Source organism: Bidens hawaiensis, unplaced genomic scaffold (genome assembly GCF_021521415.1).
Source record: "Bidens hawaiensis isolate Kalapana, Puna unplaced genomic scaffold, B.hawaiensis_p1.1 tig00012833_1, whole genome shotgun sequence".
NCBI classification, from domain to species: domain Eukaryota; kingdom Viridiplantae; phylum Streptophyta; class Magnoliopsida; order Asterales; family Asteraceae; genus Bidens; species Bidens hawaiensis.
In genome coordinates, this window is record NW_027492069.1 from 8553 (window position 1) to 17104 (window position 8552).

Genomic DNA, 8552 nt, shown 5'->3' on the forward strand with positions numbered 1-8552 from the left:
TAAACCGATTGATTTTAAAGGTATTGAAGGACCTAGCGGGCTGGTCAAATGGATAGAAAAGACCGAATCAGTAATTAATATCAGTGAGTGTCCACCGAACCGCGTGGTCAAATTTGCTACCAGTATGTTTCTAGACCAAGCACTGATGTGGTGGAACACGGTAGTCCAAATAAGGGGACATGATGCTATTAATCGTATGTCATGGACTGAATTAAAAACCCTCATGCTAGAGCATTTTTGTCCTAAAAGTGAGATTCAGAGGTTGGAACACGAGTTATGGAATCTGGAAATGAAAGGAGCGGACCATGTGGGATACACGAATCATTTTGACGAACTGTCCCGCTTAGTTCCATGGTTAGTTACACCGGAAGCGAAGCGAATTGAACGTTATATCTGGGGACTGACCCCTGCCGTGAGAAGTATAGTGAATTCAGTTGCCCACCCGACATTAGAAAGTGCTGTGTCTCAAACGGGTGTCGTTACTTTTGATCTGATAAGAAGTGGAGTGATAAGGATGCCAGGTGAAACAACAAGTTTAAAACGAACTGATTATGGGACAAGAATGCAAGGAAACCCTCAAAACAAGCGGGCTCGTCCGAATACCCGAAGTTATGCCATGACCAGTTCTAATGTAAAACAAGAGACCTATAAAGGGACGTTACCGAAGTGCAGAAGATGTAACTTTCATCATGTGGGTGATTGCAACCCGATCATTTGTCAAAAGTGTGGAAGAACGGGACACTATGCCCCCAACTGTAGAACCCCCACCAACACTGTTAACCGTCCACCGCAATCAACTCAACTCCCTCGACCTCAACCAACCAGCCCACAACTCAACCAACAAACCCCACCTACCACGAACCTCCGTGCCTGCTATGAATGTGGCAGTACAGAACATTTCGGAGATACTGCCCCAATTTGAAACCGGGTGCAGTGAGAAGGCAGAACCAAGCACAAGCATCAACCTCCAATGCAGCTAGGGGACGCGCGTTTGTATTAGGACCGGGTGAAGCGCGTCATGATCCGAATGTGGTGACAGGTACATTCTTAGTTTCGGGTCAGTATGCTTCAGTTTTGTTTGATACGGGCGCCGATAGGAGTTTCGTATCTGTTAATTTCTTACCTTTAGAAAATATGCCGGTTAGTGAACTAACAAAACCATATACTATAGAACTCGCTAACGGTAAGTCTATACTTGTTAACCGAATAGTCCGAGACTGTTCCCTTATCCTAAACGACCACCCATTCCTTATTGACTTACTTCCAGTGGAATTGGGAAGTTTCGATATTATAGTCGGTATGGACTGGCTATCTAAGTATAAAGCTGAAATTGTCTGTAAGGATAAGACCGTTAGAATACCTCTTTCGAATGATGAAGCTATGATTGTTCAAGGTGAGAAATCTGGTACGGTACTGCCTCTCATATCTCAACTTAAGGCATTGAGATATTTACGCCAAGGTTGTACTTTATACTTGGCGAGTGTAACAGTTAAGGAACCCGAGGAAAAACGAATGGAAGACATCCCAGTGGTACACGAGTATTCAGATGTATTCCCCGATGAGTTGCCTGGTTTACCACCGACCCGACAAGTTGAATTCCATTTTGACTTGATACCGGGAGCAGCACCCATTGCTAAGGCATCTTATAGACTTGCACCTTCTGAAATGCAAGAACTGTCCAACCAGTTACAAGAATTACTGGACAGGGGTTTTATTCGCCCTAGTTACTCACCGTGGGGAGCACCAGTGTTGTTTGTAAAGAAGAAAGATGGGAGTTTTCGAATGTGTATTGATTACCGGGAATTGAATAAAGTGACTATAAAGAATAGATACCCCTTACCTCGAATTGATGACTTGTTTGATCAACTCCAAGGTGCGAAGTATTTTTCAAAAATTGATCTTAGATCTGGTTATCATCAAGTAAGAATTCAGGAAGAAGACGTACCAAAAACAGCTTTCCGAACTCGGTATGGTCACTATGAATTTTTGGTTATGCCGTTTGGGTTGACAAATGCACCTGCAGTGTTTATGGACCTCATGAACCGAGTTTGCAAACCTTACCTTGACAAGTTCGTGATAGTGTTTATCGATGACATTTTGATATATTCGAGAAGTAAGGAGGAACACGAACAACATTTGCGGGAAATCTTAAAGTTATTGAGGCAAGAGAAGTTATGCGCAAAGTTGTCCAAATGTGAGTTTTGGCTACAAGAAGTACAGTTTTTGGGACACATTGTGAACCATCAAGGGATCCAAGTGGACCCAAGTAAAATTGAGGCCATTAAAAATTGGCAAGTGCCTAAGTCACCAAGAGAAATTCGTCAATTCTTAGGACTAGCCGGGTATTATAGAAGATTCATTGAAAACTTTTCAAGTATTGCACAACCTCTAACCCTCCTAACTCAAAAAGATCGAGCATATGAATGGGGAGAAGAACAAGAAATAGCCTTCCAAACGTTAAAACAGAAGTTATGTGAGGCTCCAATATTAAGCCTTCCAGATGGAACGGATGAATTGGTGGTATATTGTGACGCATCTCGTAAAGGTTTAGGATGCGTACTGATGCAAAGAAAGAAAGTAATAGCATATGCTTCCCGACAATTAAAAGTACATGAAAAGAATTATACGACCCATGATTTGGAATTGGGAGCAGTTATCTTTGCATTGAAGATTTGGAGACATTACTTGTATGGCACTAAATGTACCATCTATACTGATCACAAAAGCCTACAACACATATTCGATCAGAAAGAGCTACACATGGGACAAAGGAGATGGGTAGAACTGTTAAATGATTATGATTGTGAGATTAAATATCATCCGGGTAAGGCCAACGTAGTAGCTGATGCTTTAAGCCGAAAAGATAGAATCAGACCATTAAGGGTACGAGCACTCGGAATGATTGTTCAAAGTAGCCTAACCGAACAAGTTCGCGTTGCACAAGATGAGGCCTTGAAGGCAGATCAGCTAGAAAAAGAAGAACTACATGGAAATGAAAGGAATTTTGAGAAGAAAATTGATGAAGTATATTATTACAAAAACCGGGTCTGGATTCCAACACTTCATAAACTCCGAAAACTGATACTTGATGAAGCACACAAATCCAAATATTCTATTCATCCAGGTACTGATAAGATGTATAAGGATGTTAAAGAATTTTACTGGTGGCCTGGTATGAAAAAGGATATAGCCGTGTATGTAAGTAAATGTGCAACATGTGCAAGGGTAAAGGCGGAATATCAAAAACCTTCGGGAATGTTACAACAACCCGAAATCCCACAATGGAAATGGGAACAAATTACCATGGACTTTGTGACACACCTTCCTAAAACCTCTCGAGGACACAACGCAATTTGGGAAATTGTGGACCGATTAACCAAATCCGCACACTTTATTCCCATCCGTAACAACTACACCACCGAAAAACTCGCTCAAATTTACATTGATGAAATAGTATCTCGACACGGAGTACCTCTTTCGATTATTTCCGATCGAGACAGTCAGTTTACTTCACATTTCTGGCAAGCAGTACAAGAAGCCTTGGGAACCCGAATCGACCTAAGTACGGCTTACCATCCCTAAACCGATGGTCAATCCGAACGAACCATCCAAACCTTAGAAGATTTACTTCGTGCTTGTGTACTAGACTTCAAAGGGAATTGGGATCAACATCTCCCGCTCATTGAATTCTCTTACAATAACAGTTATCACAGTAGTATACAAGCAGCACATTTTGAAGCTCTATACGGGCGAAAATGTAGATCACCACTATGTTGGACTGAAGTGGGTGATACTCAAATTTCAAGATCCTATTTAATTCAGGAAACCACCGATAAAATTCACCAGATTAAACAAAAACTGAAAGCTGCCCGTGACCGACAAAAGAGTTATGCCGATGTTCGCAGAAAACCGTTATCTTTTGAAATAGGTGATAAGGTATTTTTAAAAGTATCGCCATGGAAAGGTGTTATAAGATTTGGAAAGACTGGTAAACTAGCCCCGAGATACATCGGACCTTTTGAGATTGTCGCAAAAATTGGTCCCGTAGCTTACCGATTAAAACTACCTTTAGAACTGAGCACTATTCACGACGTGTTTCATGTATCGAATCTGAAAAAGTGTTTGACTGATGAAACGACAATAGTACCACTGCAAGATGTTCAGATCAACGAAAAACTCAACTTTGTAGAGGAACCGGTAGAAATTGTAGACGGGAAAACCAAACAGTTACGACACAACAAAATTTCATTGGTAAAAGTTCGGTGGAATTCAAAACAAGGACCCGAATATACTTGGGAACGAAAGGACGAATTCCGAAAGAAATACCCACACCTGTTCCCTAGAAAACCGATGACACATTAAATTTCGAGGACGAAATTTCTTAACGGGGGGAGAATGTGACATTCGCGACAAAACGAGGTACACTATATTCATTACGTATCAAGTAAACGATAAATCAGTTAATTCGTAGTGCTTAAACGAGTAACCGACCGATACTAATTATGACCCGTATACATACTGAGGGGTCATATACGAGTTATATATATGTTATAGAGGCTAACATATTGATATTTAGGCCCCAGTACGTTTAAAACTCTTTAAACGAAAAAGGTTTCGTTTATCGATACGCTATAAGCTTAAACGCAATCGTTAATATCAAAACAAGCATTGTAGCATCCGTTAAGCCGAAAAAGATTTATAAAACACTTATATGACATGTTCTAAGCAATCCGTGAAAATATTTTGGAATTTTACAACGAGTCAGTACGTTTTTCTTATTTTACAAAAATAAGCTGAAAAACACTCGTTTTTGCGCTATTCCTCACACCCGAATTAATTTTCTTGCGAAAAACCGAACCCGACCTAAATTTTGGACCGACTTTTACATGTGGCACGGAAACCGAGGCACCATTGGGCCAAAAAGAGGCCCAATGGGCCCCTAGAAACTTGCGGCCGCCAAGCACTCTATCCCACCAAGATATTTATTTACAAGACTTCTTGATTAAGCTACCTAATTTTATACCATAAACTTAAAGACCAGACCTCCCCTCAGCTGTTCTTCCAAACCCTTGCCCAAAACCCACAAGTAAGTTTCATTTCCATGAACTTTTAACCATCTTTTAACTAAGTTATAATCATATAAACATGTTTTAGTTAGTTTTAAACATGTTTAACCATCCAAAAACCCTAAAAATCAAGTAAAACCATGTTTTGATGTTAAACATGTTTACAAACCAGGAACATATACTTTTTTGGTCAAAAACGCGGATTAGAACATGAATACAACGTTTTTACGGTTAGAAAGTTCGGTTTGAACCCAAAACCGAAACCCTAATTATCTAGGCTGTTACATGGATGATTTATGCTTGGTTTGATGTTATATGATATGTAGATATACTGAGTTTGCAACCCGAGACCCGGAAAGTCGTTTAAGCTAGCAAAATTCATCGAAAACCGACAACGTAAACCCGTAACACTTGTTTAGGGGCTGTTTAGTATTAGGTTGTGACGTGCTTGTTGTTAGCTTGTGAAAACTTGCAGGGACATTAGGGATCATATAAATGAGTCCCTGTTCAAATTTGGTAATATTTCGATAAACGGAGAATATTTGGTGAATTTATTTCCGTTTATGAGCGTTTATTTGGGAAAAATAGCTAAACATATTGAAAAATTATGAAACTTGGTTTTGGAGTTTAATATGTGATGTTAAGATCACTGGTAAAGTTTGGGAATCATTGGAAATGTCTAAGTATGGTTTGTGCAATCATGGCTTAACCGAATTTTAACAGCCGAAAAACGCACAAAAAGGCATTTTTTTCAAAAGAGTTAGGTTCTGGAAATTTTGCAGGGGCTATGTAATAAAATTGAGGCCATTTGTAAAAATTATTGGATTTTTCGGAGGTCGTTTGATATAAACGGGCCATTTATTACACGATTATAACCTATTAAATGAATTTTTATAAATAAATAAATAATCATAAAATTTCTGAAAATATTTTTATAAAATTCTCCATGTCTTAATGTATTTTTACAAAAATTTACATAATTTATATATAAGTACATATTTCGTTATGATTAATCAAAGATTTAAATTATAATTGTTTTAACGAAACCGGCAGTTTTGTGTTTAACGGACTGACTGGTATGTCAAAATGTCAAAAGTGGTCAAATATCATATTTTTGAATGATATTGATAAAAACGAACTTTTTACGAAAATTCCGGACAAATCGGGTGGATTGTGCGCGTTTTGTATAATCAAACCCATGTGAAAACGGAAACGAACCCTGCGATCAAACCAGACACCGAAACCTTAAAATTCTTTCATAAATTAAATCATTTTATCAATCAATATATTTACTTAAGTTTAATGTGATCTTACCTAATCCCGAAACGTATAAATGATCAACTGAGCTAGGCTCGGGAAACGGTGAAACTGAGCCAAATCCAGTTTTAAACATTTCATAGTATACAACGTCACAATCTAAGACTATGATCATGTTCTGGGCCTAACAGCTATACCCAGATTATCTATACAGCCCGACTTAGCTTGAACACTGTACTAGTATTAACGATACGATACCGTTTATAGGAATCAGGCTATAAACGAGGCATCTGACTTATTGATACGTAATTTCTGTGCGAACTACGATAAGGTGAGTTTCACGACCCCCACTTTCTAAACTGTTTTACGAACTTTTGTGGTGAAAAGCATGTTTACTTAAACTGATATACTTGAAAACGTGTGATGATGTGGATTATCTAAGTACTCACACTTGACAAGTCCCCACACACACAAGTGATTAACTTCGTGCCGGTGACGTGTGGATAGTACTATCGGTTTGACAAACCCAACTGACAGAGCCGGAGGGGTATGCCGGAACATATGTAAACCCAGTTGCACATTGTCATTATATTTTTACATACTGCTATGTGGTTTTAGACATAGTACATACTTGGGGCAAAGTGGCTGTTAAATGCCAACGGGAGTGCATGGGCAGTGGAGGCCATGTGTTTTAGCTCGTTTCGGTTTCACTTGTGGCTTAGTATAATACATCATACACAGACATATATACATACACACTGTAAACTTTACGAACTCGTGTACTGATTTCATTGATACTCGTGAAACTTGAAACTCACCAACTAGACGTAGTTGACCCGTTTTAACATGCTTTTCAGGTAAAGCAAAAGTGGAATGATTTGCTTACATGTTTGGTGTTAGAAGGAGAATTGAATAGCTGTGAATAGACGATGATATAATACTGAATAAGAAGCTCGTAAACCGGTTATGTGTCTTTCACCTAGTTTGTAAACATAGTACCTACCCATGTAATATGATGTAAATTAGTTTATGAATTTCTTTATAAACAATGTTGTTGATACCAGTGTTATCTGTTACATTCCCGTATTACGCTTCCGCAACTACCTAGTCGGGGTGTGACAAAAATTAATTCGGGTGTGAGAAATAGCGCAAAAACGAGTGTTTTTCAGCTTATTTTTGTAAAATAAGAAAAACGTACTGACTCGTTGTAAAATTCCAAAATATTTTCACGGATTGCTTAGAACATGTCATATAAGTGTTTTATAAATCTTTTTCGGCTTAACGGATGCTACAACGCTTGTTTTGATATTAACGATTGCGTTTAAGCTTATAGCGTATCGATAAACGAAACCTTTTTCGTTTAAAGAGTTTTAAACGTACTGGGGCCTAAATATCAATATGTTAGCCTCTATAACATATATATAACTCGTATATGACCCCTCAGTATGTATACGGGTCATAATTAGTATCGGTCGGTTACTCGTTTAAGCACTACGAATTAACCGATTTATCGTTTACTTGATACGTAATGAATATAGTGTACCTCGTTTTGTCGCGAATGTCACAAATACGAAACCAAATAAACATATAACTAGGTACAAACCCCAAAATATGGACCCAACAATCTCCCCCTTGGATTGTAGCTTCGTTCTTGTTTATTTCACTTCAGACTAGCCTAACCGAAATCCATTGGGATTTGGGTATTACACCAATGCAATTCTTCAACTCGTCTTTGTTTATGTCACTTTAGTCTTGATCATGTCATGGCCTTTTGATATGCGGCAGACTAATCAAATTATGGCCCAACAATCTCCACACTAGACTGATGCTTTCAAAACCTTCAGACTCTTTGATCAACAACATCAGCATTTGCATACAATACTCTACCTGGATCACAACAAGATGATATCAACCAAACACGATGTTAGTGCGGAATTCTAACACCGTGGTGATTCAAGAACAACATAAATAAAGAACAAGATGAACATGATGTAATATGGTTTCAATGCATACGATTCTATTATCAATAAATCGTCTAATACATAAACCGATTCACAAAGAATCTTATGCTCTCTAGACGGTGGCTATGAAAGTGTTCAACCACTGCTCACCAATAACTGAACACTCAACCTAGAACCCTACACAATGCATTCTATATATAGGGTACTCAATACACCAGCCCAACTATAGACCAATGCCCACCGAGATCTATAAGGATCTCTGTTTACA